The following is a 24698-nucleotide window of genomic DNA, read 5'->3' as shown; positions in this document are numbered from 1 at the left end:
GAGAAAATTTTCCACAAATTTTATTTTAATAGTTTTTCAGTGTCAGCTGTCAAATCTTTGGAAGTTTATATAAGAACATTATTGTAGCTTTGGCTCTAAAATGACAAGATTGAAGTACTGGCTCAAACTTAAGCATTCCTTTTTTTGTTTCTTACTCTAAAGCTGTACAAGAATTGAACAATTCACACTCTAAAACTCAATGCCATGGTAATAAAAAGAAAGTGTTGTTTGCAATTATTAACCCTTCATAAATATATTCAACTATTGTAAAATAATCATTGGTATTTTTCTTGGAAATGTCAGAATGATTCATCTGATGTTACAAATTTGCTGGTCAAACTTTATTGTAGAGTTATAAAAAGCGACACAGAGAGTCATAGAGCATAGGTCTCTTGGCCACCAAGAAGGCACTGAATATTTGTCTTTGTTTCCAGTGCTCTGACTGTCTTATTTGGTCAAGTCCAGAAGTGGGATTCAAACTCGCTGCAGTTTCCCTGAGAAACCGCCTGCTTAGAACGAACATGATCAGACCCGATGCAGTACCAATAGGTTTCCTTTCAAGGGAGAGGGACTGCAAGAGATTTAGTAAGTGTTAAAAATATATATATTTTCTTTCCAAAGTAGTTGAGTCTATTTAAACATTGTTATTTGACTAAAATCATTAAAAATGTCTCAACTTTTTAAAAAATGCTTGATGGTTTTACCACTTAAGGATAATTAATTTCTAATAGATTTTGAATATCAGGTCTTTTGTAAAAATCTATCTGCTCACAAATTTTCAGAGAGAACAATATGGTTGATTTATAAATAGCCTGGTCAGCTATTTAATAATGTTGACTGTTGAAAGGAATGGTAACACGGCTAAATGACTACCGCCCAGTACCACTGATGTCTATGGTCATCAAAGTGCATCTTTCAGTGACATTGGACCTGTTCAATTTGCTTACTGTCCAAACTGATCTACAGATGATGCAATATCCTCGACCCTCCACTCAGTCTTGACCTACGATGCCTCATAGGCCAGGCTGTTGTTCATTGACTTCAGCTCCGTGCTCATCACAATTGTACCTCAGGAATTATTGGTGGATAAACTCTCCTCGCTGGGACCACAGCCCCCCTTGCAACTGGATTCTTGATGGAAAATGCACAGTCTATTTGGTTTGGCAGCAAAGCCTCAAGCCCCATCAAATTGAGCACTGGGTGTGTGCTCAGCCCACTACAGTTCATGATGCTGTCTCACGATTGGACTCCCAGATTCCATTCAAACAGAATCACCACATTTGTGGATGATACAACAATAGTTGGGCCTCATCGGCAACAATGAAAGAGCTTGAAAGGCTTGTAAAATGGTCTGGGAACAACAACCTGAAAAGACAAAGGAGATGATTCTGAACTTCAGGAGGGTGAATCTCAACTGTTCTCCGCTACATATTAATGGGTCTGTGTTGGAGAGAATGGAGAGCACTAAATTCCTTGGTGTGCATATAAGGGATAACCTATCCTGGACTCAAAACACCTCTTCAGTGAAGAGAAATTCTGTAAATGTATTGATTATGTGCAATAGTGGTAAGGTTATATTGTACGGCAAGGCAGAGGACACCAAAAATCCTGATTCCCAGTGGAGGCAGGAGGAATCGTGAGAAACTTTGTGTGTGCAGGCCAGTTACATGCAAAATCTCCTCAGCTGTCTATTATTAATCAAAGTTTGACACAAAATCACATTCTGTAGAAAGATATTCGATTAGAACGTATTTAGGAAGCATCTTATTAGAAGAAAAACAAAGGGGTGAAGAAATGGTTTGCGGTCTTTTGGCAATGTGACATAGAAAAATGAAGGCATGGATGGATGCCCATTGATTTTAGGGTTGCTTGAGAGGACTGCAGACATCTGGAAGGATTGTAGGACTGGGATAGATTATAGAGAGAGAATGGAATGATACCATAGAGTGATTCGAAACCAGTTTGTTTTAAGAATTAAGCCTTGCTTAGCCAGGAGCCAATTTAATGTAGCTCCAGAAGCTGAGAAGACACAGCTTGGTGTCAGTGAACCAAGTATGTGCTGAGCTTGGGAAGGAAAAAGGGCGAATCAGCAAACAGGCAATACAAAGCGAAGTATACTGGATTCTACGACAGTATTGAGAACAAGGAAGGAAGTGTGGGGTTTGGTTAGAGTGGGTGTGAGGAAGAAAGGTTCATTGCCATTTTTTTTTCCTTTTGTTTGATGCATTAATGCATGGAGAAACCCAACATTGTGCGCAATAATTCCTGATACTTGGATCACTTAAGCGTGACCTGTGGATGGCATGAGCCACCCTTGGAGTGTTGTTTAGCTCCTTAATGCCTCCCCAGCTGCTGAAACCTGCTGCCACCCAGCTTGTCACCCTCAGATGATAATATCATAACCAGCATCTGCTGCATTACTTAATCCACAGCCAACTGCTGTCTTCCTGAGTCCATCACTCCATGCCTACTTTCCATTTCAAATCACACCGTACACAGTAAAAACCCCTGTGTCTGGCAACTATGGGGATTGGTCGATGCCAGATAAGTGAATTTGCTGGTTGCTTGAGATTGCATGTTGCATGGATTAGTAAATTGGCCACTAGGGGGAGGGGGAAATGCCAAACTTAAAATTTTGTATTTTTTACCAATTTATTTTTTTGTTCAAAAAAACCTGGGGGTGTAGGTTAATGGGGTGTAAATTGGGTGGCACGGACTCATGGGCAGAAATGGCCTGTTACTGCGCTGTATGTCTAAATTTTTTTTAAAACGTAATTTAAAATTTTCTGAGGTTGTTTGATTTCAGGAATAACAGGGATTTCACTGTATAACATGCATTCACTAATATCGAACTCGTTCCCGAGGAGACACAAGAAACTGCAGATGCAGGAATCTGGAGCAAAACGCTGGAGGAAATGAGTGAATCAAGTGCTGTGTTCCTCCGCTTACACTCTGAATTCCTCCAGCTGTTTGTTTTGGCTGTTCTGTCATTGCACAGTTGAGAACATGGTTATATTTTCTGAAGTCGAGAGTGCCCTCTTGCTTGCCATCTGCAAACTTAATTATATTGTACGATACCTGGGATTTTTAAATTCAACTAATTAGAAATGCTGACATGAGTAAGGGTGAATTCTAAGTGTTCGATTGTTGCTAAATCCCATTCATTAATGTCACTTGAGCAAGAAAGCATGAAGCTCCCAAATGATCTGATGTGCACTGGGTACAGTACAAGTCCAGATTCTGAACAATATGGTTTGTCTGAAGTGGTCCTAACAAAACAGTCAATTCAGAGAAAACACATGGACAGCAAAATTCAGTTCTGTCCACATGCTGGGAATTGTTTAATAATTAGTATTCAGGACAAGTGAGCAAATAAAAGAAAATAATTGAAACAGTGGATCCTGGTCCCAAACCCTACAACTACAAGTGCACAACTCCAAAAAGTAAGGTGATATCTTGCGTATTTTCTGGATTTTTGAGGACGTGTTCTTAACAAATTACCATTATGTTATTATCTAAAGCATTCATTTAGTGAATCAAAAATCTGCTGCATCATGTTTAGGAAAAGTTAATTCGGCCTATTCTGTGCTTCCGTAAATATATTTACACTAAACAGATGAAAGTAGTTCTACTTTATTATTTTAAAATCACCTGCTCACTTGCTTTCACTTGACTTACATTCAATATTTTGAAGACTGTTTACTATCAATATATTTTTATTGTAAACTAACCATTTATTTGCCTGTTGAAGGTGACCTTTATGCTGTACGTTTTCATGGACTTGCATGTCAGGTAGTGTTTCACGATTGGGTAGCTGAAACTTTGCTGAAACCCAAGTATTAGAGAGAGGTTTTTTTTTAACCATGTGTTTCCAAAGAGCTAGACATCCTTTGACATTCTCTTTTGAGGTGCCCAGTGATAGGATGACTACTCCGCCCATGCCTCTAACTGAAAGAACCTGTAACAAATCACTTATTACACAGGTCAATGAACATTTGGCTTCCTGAACAGTTTTCGGTGTATTTTATGGATCTTAGGCTGCTGATCATGAAAATGATCTTAAAAATTTCCTATCACAGAATTTTCTTTTAGATCTAACCTATTTTTGTGATTTCCTGTCGTATTTTAAGTCCACTTCAAGCATACAAAACTATGAAATACAGCATGTCATTGAAAATTCATTTTCTATATTCGCACTTGGACTTTTTCCCTGCTGATCTTGGTGCAGTCAGTGATGAACATGGTGAAAGGTTTCACCAGGACATTGCAACCGTGGAAAAGCGGTATCAGGGCTATTAGAATTCATCAATGCTGACACTGACATGAGGGGCATCAGATGCTGAGTACAAATAAAAATCAGTGACAATGGAACTAAAGTAATGTATCAGCATCATTATCAATAAAACTTGCTAAATTTAATGGAAGTTAATTTAATGTTTCTCCAACTTCCTACATGATGCAGGAAATTATCTTTGTGTTTAGGAAGCAAACCTTTTGGGGGGGGGGGGGAAATTGTTGTGCAGTGTTATTAGTGCAAGAGGCAATATTCAGTGTCCATTAAGTTGTGTGGTATTCATTTACCTCTACAACACTTATTGTCATATTTATAAAATAATAAGGTTGGGGGTTTACCTATTTGGTTGTTGCACAATGAAAGAAAGGTTGAGAATAAAATGCCACAGTAACCACAGAATTCAGGAACAGCGTAGCTCAAAAGTTCCATTTGAGAATCATTGCAAACAATATTTGTCCATGTTTGTTATTACATAAATATTTAGGGTGGTTTTTTTTTACATCGAAACATTGGCAAAAATAAAAGGTGTTATTGTTTGTATATTGGAAAAATGCATTTCTTATAAGTGCGTCATTTAAATTGGTTACCAATTAAAATGATTTTTACTATGTGATCTCTACTGAAATGTCAATACTATTTCATGTTGTCATCTCTCATGATATTGGAGATGTCAGAAATAGAATTCAAGATCATTTTTTAGCCAAATGGAAACTCGGTTGTTTTTGATTTTTACATTATGATTATCAAAATGCTGAATGCAGAAGTAAATGGATTTGTATTGATTGCTCATCCTTCAGGACTGAATATTACCTTAAAAATGCAGTGGCAGCTGTTAACGTAAGAGTTGTCGGTATATTTCAGACAGATCAGAATTTAGAAACATGTTTCATCTTATTCAAACATTTGGGAAGTTTTTCAAACCTGATGTTGTTGTTAATAATATTTTAACCTTGTTCATCACAATGTTGTTACGGGTCAGAGAAAACATTCAAATGCAACCAGCGACATTCTTCAACCGACATATTATTATATTCATGAATATAACTTATATTCATGGAATTGAAAGAGTTCTGAGTTTTCTATTCAAGAATGGAGGGTAGCGCAAAGCACTAAGTATTGGAAAAGTTCAAAACAGACAGAAATTTGAAATAAAAGTAAGGACAGAAAATGTCAAAGACTTGGGACAATTACTCTGCTTTTCTTTGCATGGATGCAATCTAACCTCTAAGTATTTCCAGTGTTTTCTGTTTTCATTGTGCCGTACTTTTTCCTCATTGTGTGCTTCACTCAATAGAGGACAATGTTGTTAATTAGGTGGGTAGCATTCACTTAGCTCTCCGTCCAGTAAAAGCCATAATCTGTCCTGTCATATCACGAAATGATAACAAGCAGACTCTGGAACAATACTGTGTAAAAATGCCTCCACCAATTACAGTGATGCAAGTTCTAGCTAAAGAGTTGGACACTACAACTTAGAATGGGGTGGCTTGAGCAGGTAACAATGATGGCTAATGGACCAGATGGTCTTTAGTGGTGGTTGGAGACCCTGCCAGAGGTTGGAAACTGTGAGGGGGCTGCTAAAAGCAGCATGGGAAGTCCTCTTAAACAACACTGCCTGTGGCTAAAAGGAGTTCGACACAATGAGTTACATGAGAGAAGGACATGTGAAGTGTGTCAGCAGGAGAAACAACTCTTGGAGTCAAAACAGTAGACTTTCAAGATAGCAGAGGGGGGAAATCGTAGCAAAGATAATTTTGATAAATATTTATCTAAAATTATTTAAATTATCTACAAAATCATTTTGCATGGAGAGCTTGTAAGGAAGTATCAATTTCAGAGAGCAAGTTGAAACATTTGGTTTACATTGCCACCTGTTGGCAGGCATATGTGTTACATCATGACGAATCTACACCAGCCATTTCCATGAGAAACATAGGTAGCTGGTCTGCACATTTAAAAAGTACAAATACCCTTGTGTTTAGAATAAGATTGTATCTAAAACATGAACAGTCTCTTTGATTTATGGAATTGTGTCAAAGACTTGTAGAATGTGTTGATAACTGTGCAAATGACTGCATTGATTTGAACTGGATCCACTATTCTGTGGGCATTTATATTGAAACTCTGATGAAGAAACTCCTTTGACCTATGAAATTCTCATATTGAAATCCAAGCTCTGATGTGCTATGTTAAACTACAGTTAGCTGAGGGGTTGAATTTAGAAGCAGGGAGGTTATTCTGCAACTGTATGAGGTACTGGTGGTGCCACAGCTGGAGTACGGCTGGTCTCTGGTCTCCTAACTTGAGGAAAGATGTACTGGCTTTGGAGGTGGTGCAGAGGAGGTTTGCCAGGTTGATTCCAGAGATGATGGGTTTAAACTATGATGATAAATTGAGTCGTCTGGCGCTTACTCGCTGGAATTTAGAAGGATGAGAGAGGTATTATAGAAACATTTAGAGGCAGGTAAGTTGTTTTCATGGGTCAAGGCATTGGTGAGGCCAAATTTGGAGTACTGTGTACAGTTTTGGTCACCAAATTATAGGAAAGATATAAACAAAGTAGAGAGAGTGCAGAGAAGGTTCACGAGAATGTTGACAGGATTTCAAGGTTTGAGTTACAGGGAAAGGTTGTGCAGACTGGGGCTTTTTTCTCTGGAGCGTAGAAGATTGAGAGGGGACTTGATAGAGGTGTTTAAGATTTTAAAAAGGACAGACAGAGTAAATGTGGATAGGCTTTTTCAATTAAGAAAGGGGGAGATTCAAACTAGAGGACATGGTTTAAGATTGAAGGGGGAAAATTATAAGGGGAACATGAGGGGAAATTTCTTGACGCAGAGGGTGGTGGGGATGTGGAATGAGCTTCCGGCAGACGTGGTCGAGGCGGGATCATTGGTTACATTTAAGGAAAGACTGGATCGTTACATGGATAAGAGGGGACTAGAGGGGTATGGACTGGGTGCTGGACAGTGGGACTAGGAGGGTGGGGATTTGCTACGGCATGGACTAGTAGGGCCAAACTGGCCTGTTCTGTGCTGTAAGTGGTTATATGGTGATATGGGTGGGGGAGACTAGAACTAGCGGACATAGCCTCAAGATTCAGGGTAGTAGATTTAGGACAGAGATGAGAAGGAACTGCTTTTCCCAGAGGGTTGTGAATCTGTGGAATGCATTTCCCATTGAAGCAGTGAAGGCGACCTCAGTAAATTAAGACCAGGTTGGATAGATTTTTACATAGTGGGGGAGTGAAGAGATATGGGCAAAAGGCAGGTAGATGGAGATCAGCCATGATCTCATTGAATAGTGGAGCAGGCTTGATGGCCGGGTGGCTGACTTCTGCTCGTATGTTCTTATTTACTGCCATCTTTGCTGCACAGATTAATGCCATTTCATACATGGAACTGATGTTATTAATGCAGTACACAGCAACTAGGTATGGTCAAAACAGGCAGAGACAAAATTGTTTTCTCTCTGAATGTCGGTTCAAGATCATTCACTTCCTCACTTCAATAACCAGAGGAGATTAGGACTAGTTAGTGGATGTAATAGATAGGGTTTCCCATTGATAAAATCTTGGCAACAGATGACTGCCTTCCTACAGCCCCATTTGCCTCAAGGATAGACGGTTTTAACTGGAGAATTATATAGCATGTAGGCTGCAAAGATAATCTTGGCACAAAGTTCAGGATGCCCATCCATCTTCATTAATGGTTCAGTTGGCTGACCGCGCCTTTCTTCTAAGTAATTGCTCATGGTCAGGCTGCGCAAGTGTTATGTATGTGAAACTGGTTAAATGGGTCCCAAGGGTAAAACCTTGAACACAAATGATTGATATAATAGTTTTTATTTACACATGTAGGGTAGTCACAACAGGACACACACACACACACACACACACACACACACACACACACACACACACACACACACACACACACACACACACACACACACACACACACACACACACACACACACACACACACCGATTAAACATTATACTCAGAACCACTCGGGGGAAGAAGGCCTTACAATCAAGTTGCATCATATGATACCCACCATCCCTTGATATTCCTGGCAGGCACGGTTTTTATCTAATTAAACTGGGAACACGAGGCACACAATATTACATCTCCCAACCTTTTGCCCATGCACACCTTACCAATAATCCTCTAGCATTGCCCATGTTTCCCAACCTGGAGTGGAGCTTGGGTTCGTCCCAGAAGGGGAAGATGGCTCACATGTGGTGGGCTTTATAGTATCGATGAGACAATTAAAGGGGTCAATGACCAGGTTTTCACTGACCAATCCTCCAAATGGCCTGCTTGCCAACAAACCTTCCTTTATGGATATTTGAGGAACTCCAACTCCACTTGATTCAAGTAGATGGCTGTCAATAGCATAAATACAAGGCCTGGGAGTCTGGGCCTGAATCTGTATAATAAATGTAAAACTCATATTAACTTCCTGGTTCACATTTCTTAAAATTCACTATTGATTGCAGTCAATCCAAAACAAGACCTTGGTATCCGGCACCTATAGGGATTAGTAAATCCCACATAAATGTATTTTCTGGTTTCTTGAGTTTGTATGTAATGTGATTAGTGAACGCCAAGGCACGCCAATTTTAAACTTCCATATTTTTTAACAATTTATTTACTCAATTTTTTTGCCAGTTGCTTGAGGCTGCTGGTTGCTTGAATTCCATATATCAGGGGTTTTATTGTCTTTAGAAAATTCCTCAGTGCCTATTTTTTAAATCATGTATTTAAATCCTTTTAAATCCACACTCACATCTTAAATGTAAGGTTTATATTCACCCATGATCTAACCGTTATCTAAACCAATAGTCTCTGAGGCAATTTAGCTGCACAAAGTAGGAAGGAGAATGAGGGGATGATTAATAATGATAGAAAACTCGATAGTGAGGAGAATGGGTTGGAAACGCAAAAGGGCTTCTGTGGTTAAAGATATGAATCCAGGATGGGGCTGCTACCTTCCTAGTGCCAGATCTTATAAAACGATTACCGAGTCTGCTAAACAAGAGAACATGAAAGTAAGAAATGGAATAAAGCGCATAGCTATTAGAGGCTGCCCCACCATTCAGTACGGTCTGGGATTTATAATAAACAGCTTTCAGGTCTCATCCTCTCCACCATTTCCCCATAACCTTTAATTCCCTGATATATCAAGAAAGATGTGAAATATTTCTTCTTCATCTTTAATGCCTTCACAATCCTCCATCCAGAGCAGAGGATTCACTATTCTCTGCAAGAACAAATTCCTAGTCACCTTAGTTTTAAAATTGCACCCCTCATCTTGTAACAGACCCTTGGTTCTGGGTTCTCCCACTTCTGGAATCATCTCAACATCTACCCTGTGATCTGGAAAATTCTTGCACCATGGGCTCTCATCGTACATATCCAGCTTTTATGTTGCATCTTGTTAAATGCCTTCTTAAATTTCAACTGCACCAAATGGACAGGTATCTGAATGAGCACTTGAAATGACCAGGCAGAGAAGTCTGTGGGCTTAGTGCAGGAACATATGATTTGTACAAAGGCATGCTGGCTAACCAACATAGACATAATGGGCCAAAGGGCTTGTTTTTGTGCCGGTGGACTCCATAGCTCGGTGTTACTTTATCTGCTACACATGCAGTCTAACCAAGTGTACAGAAGAAATTAATGAAAAAGAATAGTATGGCAGTTATTTTAAGGAAAAAGAACATTAATGTGCTGTGCAAGGCTGATATATGATTCTCTTCACTAGGGCAAACTAAACCATGTTTACAAATGAAGTCCCCTCTGTTACAGTATCTGCTCCATTCAGTTTGTGTTGCCACAACTAAACTGCCTAATGAACCACTGATAAATTAACGTGAAGCATTTGAGAAGTCCCAAAACAAGCTGAAATGTACAGTGATTCCATCTCTTTTTCTGTGTTGGTTCTTTTATTCCTCTAAATTATCACCCACAATTTGTTTTTTTTTTGTTCTAGACAGAATAAAAATTAGCAAATTGTTTGCTTTCTGATGAAACAATGTCATGTCTTATTTTGAGAGTTCATTTTTGTGATATTATGCAGGGTACTGATACTAAAATTACTAAAATTTCAGAATGAAATGGAAACATTTATAAAATATAGTCTCTCATTATTCAATTTTATTGACAGAAAATTAATTTCCAGAAATTACCTACCATTTCTACAAGATTTATTACTTTCAATAATGAAGCCATTTGGAATTTTTTACGTATTTTGATCAATGTAAAAAAAATCAATACATAGATTTCATGATTTATCTTGTTAAGTTTTCATATAAAACTGTATTTTTCTTTAATATAAATGCTATTGGTCATCTCAAAATGTTTTTAAACTATAGGCATTGATTGATATGAACAATAATTAGCTTGCTGCCTGTGTTCACTTGCCAGGTCATTTCATTGACACTTCTTATTAATGAGATTGTAAGTTAATTCGGTAATCATACAAAACGATCGTTGCACTAAAGTAGGAGAATTAAAAGGCAGATCAATTTTTTTGTTTAACTATTATTGGCCATCATTGTGGCCAAAATCTTCCATTTTAAGGAATATTGTCTGTTAATGCATCAGTAAATCTTTTAGTAATTTGAAATCCAATCCATATGTTATGATGCTATCAGTGATCTAATTATCTTATAAAGTGCCTCTTATAAATTCAGAACATCTTAATCAAATCTGCCAAGGAATTTAAAAAAAACTGTATTTGCTCGAAAATTGAAATAGAAACAGAATGCTGAAAACATTCAGCAAGTTAGACAACATCTGTGGAGAGTGTGACAGAATTAATGTTTCAGGTTAATGATCCTTTAGAACTGACTGTTGTCCCTTGCAGTGTAAAAGGTGATAGGGTACCTAGTTTTAGATACCAGTCAGTCCAACAGGTTTCAGAATTCCACATGTTTAATTAAAAACTACAGGCAGAATTGTCTGTTAGATTTTGCTTTACCAGAGAATTGCATGCATATATGGAGTCATAAATTTTTCCTATCAGATTACCAAATGATTACCTTAATCCCAAAAGTGTGCAGACATTGATCCCCTTTACTCAAAGATCAAGATATTAGGCTAATTGCAAAACAACTTTAGTGTTCCAGATACATCCTGTGCTAATTTCAGGAAGCTGTGGACATACCCCAAGGTCTCACTGAACATAATGCGCCCATGCATTACTTCACATTTTTTTCTGGATTAAATTCCATCTGATCAGTTTGCCAATGTACCTCAGGTTGCTTATGCCTTAACCATGTGGGACCTTAGTCAAAAGCCTACGCACGTCCATGTAAACTGCAGCTGCTGCTCTGCCCTCAACAATTTTCCTTGACAGCTTCTCAAAAACCAACCATATTTGTGAAGCGCTATCACCCATGCACACAACCATGGCAAAATGCTACCTTTTCATGTTCACATAAATGTTGTCCCTCAGAATCAGGTGTAGCGGTTAGTACATTGTCTTTACAGCACCAGCGATCAGGACTGGGGTTCAAATCCCACGCTGTCTGTAGGAAGTTTGTACGTTCTCCCCGTGTCAGTGTGGATTTTCCATGGGGCTTTGGTTTCCTCCCACTGTTCAGGGGTGTAGGTTAATTGCCAGTATAGACTTCTGGGCCAGAATAGTCTGGTACTGTGCTGTCTGTCTAAATTTTTTTTTAAACTTCCCTTCCATTGACGCAAGACTTACTGGCCTGTAGTTTCCAGGCTTTTCTCTACTGCCCTATTTAAACAAGGGATAAAATTTGCTATCTTCTCGTACTTTGCCTATGGTGAATGAAAATGTGAAAGTTTCCAGTACAGTCCCAGCAATCCCCTTTCCTTGCTTCGATTCACATCCTACAATAATTTCTGGGCCCTGTGGATTCTCCATATTATTTGCAATTCCTCCTTCCTGGTATGGATGCATTCCAGCGTATCAGTATACATGTCCCTTAACGCTCCAACCTTCATGTCGTTCTGCCTGATGAAAGGAAATGAGAAATATTTGTTCAGGATCTCGCTTGAATCTCCACACACACTTTATCCTTTTTGTTTCTGAGTGCCTCTATGCTTCCTAAACTAAGGTTTCAGTATTCATATTTTCCAATGTCAAAAAGGCCCCTCTTTGCTATTCTAATTTCCAAGTTCCTTGGAGTTCACATAACTAGTGAACAATCGTGAACATACAACATCTCCTCACTTGTCAGGAAAGCACAACAGCGACTGCACTTCCTGGAAGACTGGTGGACAAGGCTATAGGCCATCTTTTTGTCAACCTTCTCTCTCTCTTCTATTGAGAGGGTCCTGACTGGCTGCATCATCATTTAGTATGGTTGCTGCAGAGAAATTGATCGGAGGTCAATTCACAGGATCATAAGAATGGCAGAAAAGGTCACTGGAGCCTCCCTCCTCCCCATGGACATGATCTACCTGGATCATTGTCTGAAGAGGACACACAAAATTATTGAGGACCCTTTCCACCCTGCACACAGCATCTTTCAGCTGCGCTTATTGGAAAAGCAGGGTCAATGCCAGAACTTATGTTAGAGGGGGGATTTAGTGTGTTAGAGGGGAGTTAGCAGGGACGTACCTGTTGACAGGTGGGGGACACAAGAAGGGACATACCCATTGTTAACACCATCTGCTCCTCCGACGTGGTACATAAGAGCAATCCTTTTATTATGTTAACATCACTAGACACTACTGATGCTTGATGCACACTAGCGACATGGCCGGGGGACAGGTGGAGAGTTGCCAGCGTGCGTCAACCTAGAAGCTAGTGATGCGGGAGGGAATAGGGGCAGGTCTGTCTGCCAGGGATGGCCACAATGATATGGGGGGGGGGGACACAGCACCTCATCTGGGGGGCAATGCCTGCGGATGACCCCTCCACCTTGGCACTGACCCTGTGGGAAGGAGATACAGGAGGATCAGAGCCAGCACCACCAGGCTGAGCAATAGCTTCTTCCCACGGGCAATGAGAATGATAAACCACCAAAGGAACTGCTCGCACTAACCATCCGAGACTCTCATAGTCACAAAGCAATATTTATTTATTTATTTATAAATATGGATATTTGTTCTGCGTATGTATTGTTTTTCTGTATGTGTGTTAGGTCTGGTATTGTGTCTTCATGTTTTGCACTGAGGACTGGAGAACACTGTTTTGCCAGGTTGTACTTGAGCAATCAAATAACAATAAACTTGACTTTGTTTCCTCATTTATCCCTTGTGAAATAATCTGTGCACAGATTGGCATTGTGGATGAAATCATGATCTATAAGCTCATCTATTCAACACTTGGACAGATGATTTTTTTTCATTGTTCCTTATCAACTTTTGTTTCTTTTTAATGATTCTCTATGCAACGTGTGATTAGATTAATTTAAATAAATGACACATATATCGTGACCCTTGTTCAGAGCCAAATTTGTTTTTACTTTGGAGATGTTTTTCAATGATACACTGGTTTTATAAGTGAAGAGAATGCACCGCAAATACAAAGTTAATTTACAATGACTGGGAATTAATTGCTGGAGGAATCCGAACAAGTTCAGAAATCTCAATTGGACAAATGGGGGATAAAAGACTTTTAGGGAACAAAACTGTTTATAAATAAACCATTGAAAGCCGAAGCCCATTCCTGACTCCTAAAATCATCCAGTGTAAGTAGAAATTGAAACCATGGGAACTGGTACCACATGTTCTTTTGACATTCACAGGTATTCATGAGCATCCCATAGGTGATGGGAGCCAACTGAAAATTGCCACAGGCAAAATAGTTGCTGGACTTAAAATGTTTTCTTTTCTATTCTTGTTCAACTACAAGGACCCTTTTTCACATTTTCTGTGTGTGGGGGGTGTAGGTGGGCCTTTTTGACTGGTGTGTATTTGTGTGATGGGAATGTATCAAGAATAATTTATTTGAATACTGATTGGAAATAATTTATTTCTCCATTTGCATCCTCGTAAGATTGAAGGACAACCTATCAGTAATTTCTTTGGCATATCGAAGAGATCCGCAGCCAAGGTAGTTCTGTTGCCTGTCAGCTTGCCGCTACTAAGCATGTCTGCAAGACTTAGCACTCCTACCTGGTAATCACCAAGGTTAACAGTCTCTGCTGGATTCAGGTTTGCAGCAAGGTAATCTTTTATTTATTCGTTGATGGGATGCAGACATCTTTGTCAAGGACAACATTTATCCCCATGCTTAATTGCCTTCAGGAAAGTAGTGGTCAAACACATTCTTGAAACACTTTAGTCTGACTGGGGAAAGTGCTGCCCTAATGATGCTGAGAGGGGAGTTTCAGAGTTTAGACCCTTACGTTTTTTACACAGCCACTGTGTTCCGGAAAGTTATTCCCTTTTTCCCGGAACGCATGCTTTGTAAAAAGCTTGGAATCGGAATGGGGGGTGCCATTCCAGTTCCAACCTTTTTTTTCACCTAGACCTCTTGCCATTTTTCCAGTGTAAACTGCACTGCAACCATTCCAGGTCCAACTGGGTTAATGAATACAATGGCACGGTCGACATCGGCGCAGTCCTTCCTCTTTAGATACCGCCATTAGGTAAACCCTTATGTCGATGTGGTTAATTACATTTTGCCAAGTCGACGCACATTTCATTTGGCATTTGTCTTGAATGCCATCGCTCATCGCCCGGCCGAGAGGAAATGTTAAAAATGGTTAATCTAATTGGGACATCAGAAAGGCAAGGGTTGAACCCCTGCTTCAGGTCTCAGGACAGAAAGGAGAGGGAAGTGTTGCGTTTGCCTGTAGTTAGTTTTTCTGATCTATGTTTATGAGCTGCCTGGTTCTGCAGGAGAAACGCACAGTTGGAAAACTGGTGATAGCTGAAAACTGAAATGCTAAAATGACACTGATTATTTCAGGGGAAATGATTCTATACATTTCTGAGGTCTGGGAAGACTCACTTACCTCAAGTCTTGCCTGAGGTTTGGGGAGACATGTTTCCCTTGATTTTTGGAAGATCAGTCAATCTCTCCCAAGTTGTGTGGAAAGGATGGGTAACTGTTTTGGGGACTGCACAACCGTGCTTTGACAATGTAACAATCCTGCAGATTGAGATTACTTCCCTCTTAAATCTCTCGTTTCACCTTAAACATATGCCCTCTTGTTCTAGAATCTATCCTGGGAAATGGACTATGAGCATTCACCATGTCCCTCATGACTTTATAAATGTCTATGAGATCATCCCTCAGCTTACAATGCTCTGGAGAATAAAGTCAGTCTATCCCATCTCTCCCTACACCTCAAGTCCACTGGTCCCAGTAACATCCTGGTGGATCTCCTCTACTTATTGATATCCTTCCTCTAGCTAGATGCCCAGAACTTGGTATGCCAAGTGTGGTTTCACAAAGTCCCAACATTTCTACTTAGTATCCCACCCAATTAAAATAAGCATGTCAAATTCTGCCTTAATATTCTGTCCATGGAGTTGAAACTTTCATGAAACTATGCACCTCCACCCCTTGATCTCTCTGTTCTACAACACTCTCAAGGGCTTTGCCATTTACTGTGGAAAGTGCAACACCTCACACTTGTCAAAGTTGAATTCGATTTGCCACCCCTTGCTGGCCCACCTTCTCAATTGATCTAGATCCATTTGTAAACTTAGGATATCCTTCCTCACTGACCACTGAGCTACCATTTTTGGTAGAGTCTGCAAATCTGTTGATAATATTTATTACATTGCCATCCAGATCATTAATAAACATAAGAAGTAAGTCATGAATGCAAAGGACTGTTCAATTGACTGGATAAGTACAGTTGTAACAACTGCAAAAAAAAAAATCATCAGTTTGGCATGTTCATCGGGGATGTACTGTCGAACTTGAAGATACTGATGGCTACATTTACCTGTATATGATTTCAGCCACTTCAATGTTAATGTTATGGCAAATGTTGTGGATCAATCACAGTCCTAGATTAAAAACACAATGCCGGAGAAACTCAGCAGGTCAAACCGTGCATTTTATGTAGCAAAGATAAAGATACATAATCAATGTTTCAGGCTTCAGCCCTTCATCAAGGTGTGATGAAAATACTCCCTCCTACTTTACTTCAATCGCGGTGTCTGCAGACTCTCGTGTTTTACTACAATCCGAGAGTAAATCTGGAATAAGCTTAGTGTTCTAAGAAATTAATTAAAAGACATGAAATAATTAATAGCTGTGAAGTGAAATTAAAATAGATCTTGCTGGCAAACTATATTTATAAATCTATACAGCCTCGGTCAACCTAGTTAGGAATGCACAATTACAATTTTTAGACTGCATTGTTGGGAAAATCGTGGAAAAAATTAACATAATTACTGCCTATGTGGTCATTCACACTGGGCGTCTTTTTAGACTGCAAGTATCTGAGAGCAACAGTCCTGGTGGTTGGACGTATAGTCGAGTGGATGACTGTCAACAAATTTTTCTGGTACGACTTACATTGCAGGCTTCCTCCAAAAAGTTGTAGAGGTCCTGCAGGATAAATCATGGGGCAGGGATTGACTCCAAATTCCTGCACATTCCTTTTCAGATGGCCCGGGTAGCGACAAAATTCCTTGATTGTGCCGTTTCACGCCTGCAGTCTAAGAACCATAAATGAGAGTTCGATACACAAGTTTCCGTCTGTATCCAAAGTCTTTTTTTAAACAACAAGGTGGAACAGAGCCTATTACTAATGACCATTTCTCTGACCTCAATGAATGAAATTAAAAAGAACAAAGAGTTTAATTAAGAAGTCTCAAAGAGAAAATGAAATTAAAGGAGAGACCATATAACCAGACTTTAAAAAAAAAATAGGATCTAACCCTTCATTTGCCCCAGTGACAAATAGTGAGATTTAAATTATGTTAGACTTCTGCAACAAAAAAGAACTTTCCAGGCTGAAGATGAATACGAAGCCATGTATAAAACATTGGGAATCGATGGGAAAAAAAGGCAATTACAGTGTATGCGCTAATATTTAGTGTCCTTATTTCAACTGTTTCTTTATGGTGGATTTAATGATCCAGGAACTTAATACCTCATGGAAAATGTTGCAACCAATTAAGATTAATTTATGCCTTTTGGTTTATGAATTTCATGGGAATTGAAATTACGTCTATTTTATGAGTTTGTATGCTCTCTGGACAGAGTCAGTGTAAATAATTTTGCACAAAGAAAGCTCTTGGTTTTAGTGGGATGGATGTGTTGCAACATATCATCAACAGGATATTTAATGCCGAAAGCCTTTTGGCAGTATAGATAGGAGAGCACTGATAGGTTTCCTGGCTGATGAATATGCAACCTTTGTGTGTGTACCTAAGGACAATAGGAAATGTAAAATGAAAATGGAATTTGTTTTGAAATGAGAGGTTTCGCAAAGGTCACGAATAATGAAAGCCATGTTGTTAGGGGCAGCCAATTAAAACAATAGAAAGTGAAAAGCAGCTCTACCCAACAATTTTATGATGTGTAGAATCATTGCTCATGGCTTTTCCGTGTCATTACTTTCCCCTGTGGACCCATATTAATTTAAATTATATCCTTGAACACACTCAATGTAGACATACTTTTGTAAGTATTGACTATTAATGTTTTCTCTTTTTAGACCTCAAATCACACTGAGGTCTGACAGCTCAGTGGTTCGAGCACTGGTCTTGTAAACCAGGGGTTGCGAGCCTTATGGTAGACAGAAGGAATTTCATGTATGTTACATTCTAAATGTAGTATTATGTGACAATAATGGAACCCTTACCTTTCCCATATGTGACAATGTACTTTCAAGCTTTTTGACATCTGATTTTCCAAGTAAAACCTGCAAAACAGTGTTCTCTGGTCCTCGGTACAAAACATGCAGCACCATAACCAGATATAACACACATACAGACAAACAATGCATATGTAGGTCAAGTCTTGGATGGTTAGTGTGAGCTATTCCTTTGGTCATTCACCATTCTCACTGCAGGTGCGAAGAAGCTATTCCTAAGCCTGGTGGTGCTGGCTCTAATACTCCTGGATCTCTTCCCCAACAGAAACAGCTTAAAGATGCTGTGTGCAGGGTGGAAAGGGTCCTCAATGATTCTGCCCGCCCTCTTCAGACAACACTCCCAGTGGATCATGTCTAAGGGGGTAAGAGAGACTCCAGAGATCCTCGACGTCACTCTTAAAGTCCTATTGATTGGCCTTTGATCTATTTCTCTGCAGCAACTGTACCATACTGTGATTGCAGCCAGCCAGGACTCTCTTGATAGAGCTTCTGCAGTAGGTTGACATAATGGTGGCTGGTAGCCTTGTCTGTTTCAATCTTCTCAGGAAGTGCAGTCACTGTTGCGCCTTCCTGACAAGTGAGGAGATGTTGAGTGTCCACGTTAAGTCACTAGTTAAATGAACTTCAAGAAACCTGATCTCCACTATCTCTACCACAAAGTTGTTAATGTGTAGTAGAGGGTGATTGTTCCTGGTCCTCCTGAAGTTCACGATCATCGCCTTCATCTTGTCTGTATTGAAACTCAGGTTGTTCCTCTCGCACCATTTCATGAAATGTTCCACCTCTTCTCGGTAGCGCGACTCGTTGTTGTTGCTGACGAGGCCGACGACTGTTGTGTCATCTGCAAACATGATGACACTGTTGGAGCTGGTTCTGATGATGCACTCATGGGTCAGTAGCGTGAACAGGAATGGGCTGAACACACACCCCTGAGGTGCACCAGTGTTCAGCGTGACAGTGCCCAATGTTCTGCTACCAACCAGGTAATTGATGGAAATAAATGGATATGACACTAAAGACATGAAAAGACTTTGAACCATTTTCTTTGTTGTAAATAAGTTATTGTGAATAAAATTTATTTTAGCAAAAAAATTGAGGACTATAATCCTGCCGACCAGTAAAGCTAAAGGTCATGTAGTATGAAAACATGGCAGCCACGAGGGGTTGCAGACTCAAGGGAAGCAGAGCACTGTTGCAGGGCACCAGAGATGGGGATACCACTGCTTGTTTAAGAAGGAAAGCAGAGGAGATGGCCCATGGGACAGGGACTATGGCGATGGACCAGTGAGGGGCTGAGGCTGAAGAACCCATGTAGGCTGCTGGTGACTGTGGTCAGGGGACTGGCACTAGGCTGCAGACTGATGGAGACTGACTGAAGGAGTACCAGGTATGAGATGCAAGAGCGCTGAGGGCTTTCTGATCATGTCAGAGGTTTGGATCTGCAGCTTAGATTGCTGATGGTTTGGACTGCAGGCTGTTTCTGCAGAGACTACAGGAGTCCTGGAAGCAAATCCATGGGCCTTCAGTGACTCTGGGGATCTTTCTTTGGCTCCTTGCTTTCTGACTGTAAGGGGCACAGGCAATTTCTTCCGATGGCGCATCTTTATCTGCCTTGCAATAGACTGTAGGAAATTTTGTGCAATATCACATTTTCTTTTTCAAGATTCAATTTATTGCCATGTAATAAAGACAGTGCACTATTACATGGAATTTGTTCTTGCCTGCCTTACGGCAGACAGATTTGCCATTGGCAGAAATTTCCTGAAGCGTCTCTTACAGTCAGAGAAAAAGATTTGCCTCCAGCGCCCCTGCCATTATACAGGAGTCCAGTCCAAACCATCAGCAGGCTGAGCTTCACATCTGAATCTCCGACATGATCAGGCACCCTCTCGCATCCCAGTTCCAATAGCTGGTACCCCTTCAGCCAGTTTTGAACCAGTCTCCAGCTGTTGGCAACCCGATGTAAATCCCTCGACCGCAATTGCCAGCAGCCCACAGCCTGCACGGGTTCCTTGCCACGAGTCACCAACAGCTCCGCTGCCTGTGTATTTCTTCAACCACAGAATCCCTCACTGGTCTGCCATCAATCATCCTGTGGGTCATCTCCTTTGCTTCTCCTTCTCTGAAGGGGGTGGGGGAAGGTGTCGAGGGGGAGTGGTCTCCCATGTTCTGGTGCCCTGCACCAGTCCTCTGCTTCCCCAGAGTCTGTAACCCATTGTGGCTGGTGCCAATCATAGTCCTGTCATCTTGGTCACAGACCCTGCTGTTGCAGTATTTTTACATACAATAAAATAGTTTTTATTACATGACAATTAAATAATCTTGAACCTTGAAGGTCCGTAAGCAGACCTGAAAGGGTGAGTGCTTGATGGCCTGTAAACCTGCAAGGGAAAGAACAACAAGGAACACCAGTAGACCTTAAAGGATGAAAGAGAAGTGGAACATGTAGGGTGAAGGACCTGCGCAACTTAAAGGAACAAGTCAGAATGGTGGGTAAGGGTGAGTTCCAGCATGCAAGGCAGACCCTGTATGGTATAAGTGTCACGTACCTGAAAGGAATAGCCCAGCGTGGTACACAAATGGACCTGAAAGGGTGAGTACCCGACAGCCCATAAGCCTCATCAGGTAAGCGAGCATGGAATGCCAACCAATCTGAGAGGGTGTAGACCTGAAAGGAATACACCAGATGGTGTGTAAGCAGATGAGATAGGGTAAGTGCCAGCAGACCTGAAAGGGTGGTGAACCATCGGACCTGAAAGGCGAGTGCTCTTCAGCTAGTGGATCTGAAAGGGAGAGAACAACATGAAATGCCAGTGGACCTGAGAGAGTGAAGGTGTTATGGACCTGAAATGAAGATGCCAAACTGATGCGCGCACACATTTGCAGGAATTTTTAAAAATATTATAAAGTTAATGATGCTCAGTTGTCTAAAAAAGGCCCTAATGGTTATCAGGAAAATTGTAGGCTGATGAGCTTGACATCAGTACTTGGTAAGTTGTTGGAAGGTATCCAAATATGTTTGATTATACAAGATTGATTTGGGATAGTCAACATGGTTTTGTACATGGTAGGTCATGTCTAATCAATCTTACTGAGTTTTTTGAGGAGTTTGCCAACAATGTTGATGAAGGAAAGGCAATGGATGTTGTGTACAGGTAGACTTCAGTAAGGCCTTTTGACATGGTCCCAGCATGTGAGATTGGTCAAGAAAGTTTCCTTTACTTCTGATAGATGCTGTGTGACCTGATAAGTTTCTCCTCCAGCAGTTTTATGTATTACACTGATATGATAACCTTGTTTTACATATTACTTGTATGTAAATTTGATGGCAAAAATACAAACTCCTTAATTTTCCCATCACAAGAAAATAAAAATCCTGTTGATTATCTGAGATGGAGTTTAAACTTGATGGACCACCCCTCTCCCCACTTTGGTCTCTGAATTTGTTATAGGTGGTCCACAATAAGTGAAGCAATACTTAAGGTGTGGGTGAGAATAGGTTGAGAGCCATTGGTCCAGCATGTGAAGAATATAACCATTTACGGAGCAGAAACTGGCCTTTCAAGTCTGCACCAGTTCACTGATTCTGTGAAAGATTCACATGGCTGGCAAATGGGAGTTCAAGTTTCGAGCAGAATTTCAGCACTGATCATTTAATCTGTATTTGGTCTCACCAATGTAGAGGGGCCCTCACCATCTACCAAATGCAGCAGATTAGGTTCGTTTCTGTATGTTTAATCCCATGCCCGCTTAAGCATCTGTCTCTTCCTCTGAACAGCACATTCCAGACTCCAATACCACTCTCTTTGCGTAAAACTTCCTCCTTGCGTCCCATTCAAAGCTCCTTACACTCATCTTAAACTTATGCCTTCTTGTCTGAAACCTCTACCTTTGCAGACAATTTTTTGATTATCGGTGCCTTACATGATTTAATTACTGTCAATCTCTCTGGTCAATTATTTACACCATCTGGCATGAAGCTGTATTATTCCATGAAAGGGTGATGATGAAATCCTGCAGCAAAGTGGAACAAGATGATAGCATTGGTATTTCTTCGTGCATCTGAGAAGAACCATCTCTACTTTATGGAGCACTCAGGATAGAATTGATGTGTTTATTCAACAGCGGATGTTCAACTGACAGGAACATGAACTTGTGGCTTTCTGATCAAGTGCTTGAGCCAGGAGGCCACCCAAAAAAGCAAAACCTGTTGAAAGGAACGTTGTGATCTCACAGTGGCTTTGACTTAACAACCTGCTTCTTTTTTTTAATTTATATTTTCCCATTCAACAAGTAGGTAAAAGAAAAGCTCTTAATGTTCCTACAGCTAAGGCTGACAGGCTGAAAGATACTCTCTGGCTTCATGAAGTGGCGTGGACGACATATTTCAGAAATTCTCCTGTCTGCTTTATCTGAGGTGTAAACTAATTCAAGATCATTAAAAATGCAACTTGAGACATGCACTATGTAGATTCTAAAATGCAATGACATTCATACAAGCAGATCTCAAAATCCATCGCCGCACCCTCTGAGAATAACTCTACTGTTTGAACTTGACCAGATCCAAATTTCCAAGTTTAACTTAAACAGAAAAGACGGGTATTATAATTTCCTTGATAGCTCATTGCTTTTCATTAAGACTTGAAAAAAACATCCAGATTTAAGTTGACAAGTGCTAATTAGATGCTAGTAACCTTGTCAAATAGAGAAGTGTAATTGGTGTAATGTGAGAATGGAGCATATAATACACACCTTGTTGCCAGCAGCAGGTGCAATTAAAAGCTGGTTCAATGTGTACCAACCTATGGCACTTTGTACAAAAGGCTACTTGGAGACAATGTACTAATCAGACCCTGAATTAGATGCTGTCACTCACTCCAGAAAAAGAAAAAAAGAATTTAAACTGCTTTATCAATTGAATAACTATATTGGAAGGGCAACTGACTTGGAATGGGATATTCTTTTTGTTTTTAGATGTAAATGCTGGATGTGGTTGGAAAAACAAAAGCACAAAATAGTATTAATCAAACCTCAAATTCTGGCACTAGCTCCAAATGTAAATGAGAAAGGCCCTTCCCACTAAGTTATTTACAAAATTTTGAGAAACTAATTCAAATATATCAGTTAAAATTGCATATCCACTTACTTTATTATCGTCAATTGTAACATGTAAACTGATAAATATCTAAATTCTTCAAGTCTTGAACATTCAGTTCTCAGTATCACATCAAAAATTGGTGAGTGAATGGGAAAAGGAATTAATTTAATCCAAAGGGCCTGGAGGAAACAGGGTGAAGCTGACAGATGAAGTTACTCAAAGTCCTAACTTACGCTGAAATTGTCAGGGTCCTGTTAAACTATTATGATACGATACACTTTATTGTCATTGAGCTGGTAGACAGGCATCAATTGGAATTTAAAATAGAGTTGAATACATTCCTGTCTGAGCTTTGTGATGTGCTGCCATCGTGGTCCATTCTAAAGTAGTCAGCAAGAGTACCTGTTTGAAGTCAACTGGAGTTCTTTAAAAATACTATTATATACTCCAGAGATAATTGAACCCTGCCTACAGATTCATTTCTGCCCCAAGACAGGTTGCTGTTGTGGCTTCCCACAAAGTAGGCCCTCTCTGGGGAATGTAAAAGATCCCATCTTGATGAACACCATGTACCTCTGAACTGATAACACAGATTAACTGCCCATATCTTTTATTATTTTAGAAATATACTAATGTTATAGGCCCAGAGGACCCCAAAACCCAGCAGCAATAGAAATTCACCAAGACAAATGGTTACTTAAACAAAAGTTGCTTTTAATTATCTTTAAACATGAAAACAGGATCAAATTTTAACTTATTACTATTAACCTAACTTAACCCCCTTCTAATTCTAAGCGCACGTGTCTGTAATGTGTGTGCAAGTTCAGAAAAGTTCTTTCATTCACAGTCCAATCTCACTTCTCACTCTGCCAAGTTCACTGGTTGCAGGCAATTCTTATACCGTGAACAGAATTTAACATTTATGAATTTCACCAGGCTTTGGTGCTGAAAAGGTACTGCTCAGGAAGGTTCTTGTCGGTTTTCAGAGAAAGATTTGTTGCTCGTTGGACATCTACAACTGATCCCTTCTGATCAGCCACTTCAGTGTCTTGTTGAAGAAACTTGCCCCATCAGGGTTCTCCAGATGATAACCTCTTTCTTTCCGGTCACCACAGAGTTCCTTTTTGTATCCCTTATTTTAAGTGAAACATTATACAGCCAGTTATCTCCTCTTGTATGGACCATAAGGGCTTTGACCAGGCTGAACTAAGACCTCACAACCCATCTTCAAAATGGGGTTTTTCCACAAGCTTGCCAGCTTGTCCTGTTCCAGTCCCAGCTGCTGCTGCTGAACTGTAGAACTGAATTCTCTCTCTCTCCCTCTCAGAGAAAACCACATGACCTTCTTAGAATAGCAAGACTCATATAGACCTAATCTTCTGAGTTCATTCATCTGTTGCTAAACAGAAGGAACACACTGAGACTTGCAGAGTTCTGGAGTAATTGCTTTACTGGTTTTAAATCGAGCACTTAGAGGTCTACCTTATCCTAGAGTCCTTAGCACCCCAGCAGGGCAGAAGTGACGTCAACCT

The sequence above is a fragment of the Narcine bancroftii genome, chromosome 10 (genome assembly GCF_036971445.1).
Source record: "Narcine bancroftii isolate sNarBan1 chromosome 10, sNarBan1.hap1, whole genome shotgun sequence".
NCBI lineage: Eukaryota > Metazoa > Chordata > Chondrichthyes > Torpediniformes > Narcinidae > Narcine > Narcine bancroftii.
Note: the sequence above shows the minus strand (reverse complement) of the source record.